We start from the raw sequence: 6,511 nt of genomic DNA, 5'->3' as shown, positions 1-6,511 counted from the left end.
TCAGTTCTACACATCAGCCACGGGTTCCCCTATTCTCCCCCCTCTCACCCCATCCCCTTACCCCCAGCCCACCCCCCATTCCCACCTCCTCCAGGGCAAAGCCTCCCTCGAGGACTGCGATCAACCTGGTAGACTCAGTCCAGGCAGGTCCAGTCCCTTCCTCCCAGATTGAGCCAAGTGTCCCTGCATAAGCTCCAGGTTTCAAAAAGCCAACTCATGCAATGAGCACAGGACTTGGTCCCACTGCCTAGTTGCCTCCCAAACTGATCAAGGCAATCAACTGTCACACCTATTCAGAGGGCCTGATCCAGCTGGGGGCCCCTCAGCCTTTGGTTCATAGTTCATGTTTTTCCATTCATTTGGCTATTTTTTTTCAATAACTGAGTAAAACTGAAATTTATTATAAGCCACAGTCGTCCTAGGGACCTCCATGATATATCTATATCTATATCTATATCTATATCTATATCTATATCTATATCTATATCTATATCTATATCTATATCTATATCTATATCTATATCTATATCTATATCTATATCTATATCTATATCTATATCTATATCTATATCTATATCTATCTATATCTATATCTATATCTATATCTATATCTATATCTATATCTATGTATATATCTATGTGTATATATATATATATATATATATCCTCCATGGTTCTATGGGTAGTGGTCTGATTGTTCTTTATTTTATATCTAGAATCCACTTATGAGTGAGTACATACCATGACTGTCTTTCTGGGTTTAGATTACCTCACTCAGGATGATATTTCTTTCCATAACTTTTAAAGAAAATTCTCAGCTTCATATGAAAATACAGAAAGCATTGGAGAGCTAACATTCCTGAACATTAAAAGAACTGCTGTAGGTCTTACCATTCCTGAGACTTCAAAGCTATGGTAATAAAAGAGCATGGTATTGGCATCAATGAAATGGAAGATTCAGACATAAATCTACATCAGGGGCCAGGCCATTCTAAGAGGCTTGTGATCAAGGTCCATGGTAACTTCCTGTACCTGACTACTGCTGAAGGCTATGTCTGGGTTTATGGCCCTACTGCAGCCAAGTTCTTTGCCCCAACATGACTCTTTAGACAGATGAGCAACAATAAGTAAACTGACAGATAGTATTTGCTTTCCTCATCGACATATTCAGGCATTCTCTCAAATACTTATTTGTCTTTTTTTTTTTTGTTTTTTTTTTGTTTTTTGTTTTTTGTTTTTCGAGACAGGGTTTCTCTATGTAGCTTTGTGCCTTTTCCTGGAACTCACTTGGTAGCCCAGGCTGGCCTTGAACTCACAGAGATCCGCCTGGCTCTGCCTCCTGAGTGCTGGGATTAAAGGGGTGTGCCACCACCACCCGGCCAACTTATTTGTCTTTTTTATTATTTTATTTTATATTTAATTTAATTTTACATATCAGCCACGGATTCCCCTGTCCTCCCTCCTCCCATCCCCCAGCCTTCCCCCACAATCTACCCCACATTCCCACCTGCTCCAAGGCAAGGTTTCCCCTGGGGATTCAGCTTAGCCTGGTAGATTTGGTTTAGGCAGGTCCAGTCCCCTCCTCCCTGCACCAAGGCTGAGGAAAATGTCTCACATTGGCCCTAGGTTCCAAAGAGCCAGGTCATGAACTAAAGACAGGTCCTGGTCCCACTGCCTGGGGGCCTCCTAAATAGTTTAAGGTACTCAACTGTCTCACTTATCCAGAGGGCCTGATCCAGGTCCATGGGGGATCCTCAGCTATTGTTTCATAGTTCAGGTATTTCCACCAGTTTGGCTAGTTGTCTCTGTACTTTTTCCAATCAAAGTCTCCATGTCTGTTGCTCATATGATCCTTCCTCTCTCATCGATTGGGCTCCTGGAGCTCCACCTAGGGTTTTGCTGTGGATCTCTGCATCTGCTTCATTCAGTCACTGAATGAGAGTTCTATCATGATAGTTAGGGTGTCCAGCCATCTGACCACCAGAGTAGGTCAGTTTGGGCTTTATCTTGACCATTGCCAGTAGTCTATTGTGGAGGTATCTTTGTGGATTTCTGGGGACCTCTTTAGCACTCTGTTTCTTCTTATTCCCATGGAGTCTTCATTTACCATGGTATCTCTTTCCTTGTTCTCCCACTCTGTTCCTGATCCAGCTGGGACATCCTGCTCCTCTAAGCTCTCTTTCCCCCGAAATCAGAGATACATCACCCTTTACAATAGTCACAAATGATATAAAATACCTTGCGATTAAATCTAACTAAGCAAGTGAAGGAACTACATGACAAGAATTTTAAGTCCCTGAAGAAAGAAATTGAAGAAGATGTCAGAAAATGTAAAGATCTCCCATGTTGATGAATAGGAAGGATTAACATAGTAAAAATGACAATCTTATCAAAAGCAATCTACAGATTCAATGCAATCCCCATCAAAATCCCAACACAATTCTTCACAGACCTAGAAGGAACAATACTCAAATTCATATGGAAAAAAAAAAACCCAGGATAGCCAAAAGAATCCTGCACAATAAAACAACCTCTGGAGGCATCATGATCCCTGACTTCAAGCTCTACTATAGAGCTACAGTAATAAAAAACAGCTTGGTACTGGCATAAAAACCAACATGTAGACCAATGGAAGCAAACTGAAGACCCTGACATCAATCCACACACCTATGAAGATATAATTTTCGACAAAGAAGCCAAGACTGTACAGTGGGGAAAAAAAGAAAGAATCTTCAAGAAATGGTGCTGGCATAACTGGATGTCAATATGTAGAAGACTACAAATAGATCCATATCTGTCACAGTGCACAAAACTTAAGTCAAGTGGATTAAAGACCACAACATAAATCCGGTTACTCTGAACCTGACAGAAGAGAAAGTAGGAAGTAGTTTTGAATGCATTGGCATCACAGATCACTTCCTAAATATAACACCAGTAGCACAGACACTGAGAGAAACAATTAATCAATGAGACCTCTTGAAACTAAGAAGCTTTTGTAGGGCAAAGGACACAGTCAATAAGACAAAATGAGAGCCTATAGAATGGGAAAAGATCTTCACCAACCCCACATCTGACAGAGGGCTGATATCCAGAATATAGAAAGAACTCAAGAAATTAGACATCAAAATAACCAACAATCCAATTATTTCTCTTTTTCATTGGCTCCTGGTGAAAAAATTCAGCCAAGATCCTACATCACCTGAATTCCTCTGGAACACTCTCTCCAACACTCAGAAAACCCCCAGTCTTGCATTTTTGGAGTTAAAAAACCCCACTTTTGCTATGATCCTTGCTTATCTCTTAGTCCAAGGATTAAGGAGAAAAGCTATTATGGCAGGAAATAAAACATTTAATTTGACTCAAAATGTTTGAGTCAAATTAATTAATATTGAGATGAATAAAAAGACTTGATATTCATTAAATTGATGATAAAAAGCAACCTTTCAATATCATTTGTTTAAGACTAATACTGTGGTTTCTGTGATTAAATAGAAATTCATACACCAGGCCGGATGTGATAGTCTATGGCATTAATGAGAGTCGTCTGAAGGCAGAGACTGACTCAACTCTGGCAGTCTGAAGCTAACTTGGTACATACAGTAACTTTTTTTTTTTTTTTTTTTTTTTTTGGTTTTTCGAGACAGGGTTTCTCTGTGTAGCTTTGCGCCTTTCCTGGAACTCAATTGGTAGCCCAGGCAGGCCTCGAACTCACAGAGATCCGCCTGGCTCTGCCTCCGGAGTGCGGGATTAAAGGCGTGCGCCACCACCGCCCGGCTCATACAGTAACTTTTAAGAGAGCCAGACATATAGAGTGGAAAGCTATCAAAAAAGAAAGAAAGATGTAGAAATGAAATCATGATTACCTCTTGAATTCCTGCTAATAAATTTCAGATGCCAAAGCTTTAGAGAATGAACTAGTATTTCAGTGCTGTTCTGTCCTCTTTAAGAAAGTATCTGGGATGGGATGGAGTAATGGTTCAGCAGTAAAAGTTGCTGGATACCTTTCCAGAAGACTGGAACCCAATTTACTGCATTCATAGGGAAACTGACCACAGTTGATAACTCCAGTTTACACTTATTCAGAGGATCCAACAGCCTCGTCTGTATTGGTGAAATTATTAAGGCAACTCCACGTAGTCAAAAGAGAGATTTATTTAATGGCATAGCTTAGAAATAAAGGGATAGGTAGATTGCAGGTTCTGGGAAAGATGCAGCACAGTCTGGCAGTGTTCTCTGGAGAACTCTCCTCGGTCTACCACTGGCATCCAGGGTCGAAGAAGAAAGAGTGTATGGTGCATCCCGATCTCAGGTCTTCATGGCCCTCCCTTGGCTCTGCCTTGTAGGCATGATAGTTACCAAAGCCTCAATGGGTGTTGGAACTTCCAGGCCAAAGCTGGAATGGCTACCCACTACACTTCTGACCTCTCAGGGCACCATATGCTCATGGTGCACAGACCCACCTGTATAACAGGGCCCAGACATTACCTGGGCCTCACACCTAAGTACAGCTGTCTCCATGATGAAAGAACTATGCATGGTGTAAAACCCAGCATTTCTGGAAAAAAAACAGCAATCCCCTGCAACAACAAAAAGGAAGGCTTAATCCACCTAAGTCCACAGTTCTAGGAATACCTCTAAATGTTCAAACCGTGCTTGAAATACAGTAATATTTTGGCTTCTGTAGAGCCCCTCTGGCTAATTGTTCTTGTTAACTGAAGTTTGTGAACCCAGAATATGGGTTTTGTGCTGTAAAGTTCATCCCAAGAATGGCTATTTGCTGCACCAGAATCCAGATTATGTCATGTGGTTGCCAGATGGTGAATAAAGACTTTCTATTGGCTTAAATCCATGTTAAAGAAGTCTCTTCTCTTCTCTCCTCTCCTCTTCTCTCCTCTCTCTCTCTCTCTCTCTCTCTCTCTCTGAAACTTTCTATGTGTTTTGTTTCTATTTCAGTTTTGTTTTCCTGTATTGACCATTGGCTTTCTCTGTTCTGTGGATGCCCCTGCTGCAAAGACTTGTGCCTTCTCCTGCTGGGACCTGAATCCTTTTTTCTGTGCCAGGTCCTCCAGAGAACCACCTACCTGAAATAAAAGATCCACCTGTAAAATTCCTGGAATGAGAGACTACATGAAAAGATTCTATATTGAGCCCCTGACTGGAGTCTATTCCCTTATGAGAGAATGCTCCTACTCTGAAGTACCTGCTCCCCTTATGCTAAACACATAAAGAAGAGTCACTGAGGCTACTAGTGAGCCACCTACCAAAGATTCTTAAATGAGGAATCAAACTTTCAGAGATCAAAACAGTTGATTTATTTATCCTGGATTGAGGGATGAACAGCATTAGAGACAGAATTTCAGGAGAGGTAACCTGGGAATTGCTGAGTGGATTGAATCACTGAAGGTATTGTCATGTCCTCTAGGTGTATCCTCTAGGTGATATAGTGTATCCAGTTCACCTAGAGACATGGTGAACTGGAGAGAGATGATAGATATAGTGAATATTTTATTGATCGCATACGAAGGGAAACTGTCTCAAAATCCCACCTTTGGTAACTGTTGAATATACTCTGCATCTTTTGGAAACCTGAATTCTGTCTCACTTTTAAGGCCTAGCAGTGTAAGCATGCAAGTTCAAAGTTTAAAGAGGACAGAACTCACCAGTGAAGGATGAAAATTATGAAGTATTGAGAAGCTGAATCTTGGCAGTCAGCATGATGGAAATGAGAATCACTTAGAATCTTCTCATAGCACACTCTTAACTGGATCTTGAAGAGTATTGCCAAGGGGGTTGGGGATGGGCAAGACCTCCAATGTAAGTTGGTGGATTTATCCTGGGGAATGTGAGTCTGAATTAAAATGACTGCCACATGCAGAGACACCTACCTGCCTGGTTCTACTTCTTGCCCACCATGTGTGAATTCTTCCATCCTGAAATCCAAGTTGTGAACACTGAGTGAGACCCATGACTGAGAAAGGAAGAACCTCTTCCCGGATCATGTTAGTAGGAAGATTTAGTGTAAAACCTAAAAAAGAGGAAATAATAGCTGTGTATGAATGGACACCATCCCTGTTTTATTTAAGATGAACCACAGTAAGCAAAATACACTTGTGGTTATTCTTGTTCCCAACTTAACAAGACATGGAATTTATTAAACCTTAAAGTGTGGGCTTTTAAGCAAAATTCCCATATTCTGGGTTGACAAATTTCAGTTAATAAGAAGATAGCCCAAAGTGGCTTTACAGAAGCCAAAAATGTTACTATATTTGAAGCAAGGTTTGAACATTTAGAGATATTCGTAGAACTATGGACTTTGGTGGATTAAGCCTTTGTTTTAGCTGTGGCAGGTGTTACTGTTTTTTTTTTTACAAAAGTGCTGGGTTTTACACCTAGAATGGGACTTCCTTCATGGAGACAGTTGTGCTTACCCATGGGGGCCTGATAATGTCTGGGCCCTGTTACACAGGAGAGTCAGTGCACCATGAGCATATGGTACCTCAGCAGCCTTCAA

The sequence above is a fragment of the Peromyscus maniculatus genome, chromosome 6 (assembly GCF_049852395.1).
Source record: "Peromyscus maniculatus bairdii isolate BWxNUB_F1_BW_parent chromosome 6, HU_Pman_BW_mat_3.1, whole genome shotgun sequence".
Lineage (NCBI taxonomy): Eukaryota > Metazoa > Chordata > Mammalia > Rodentia > Cricetidae > Peromyscus > Peromyscus maniculatus.
The sequence above is the reverse complement of the archived record's forward strand: the minus strand, read 5'-3'. Positions refer to the sequence as shown.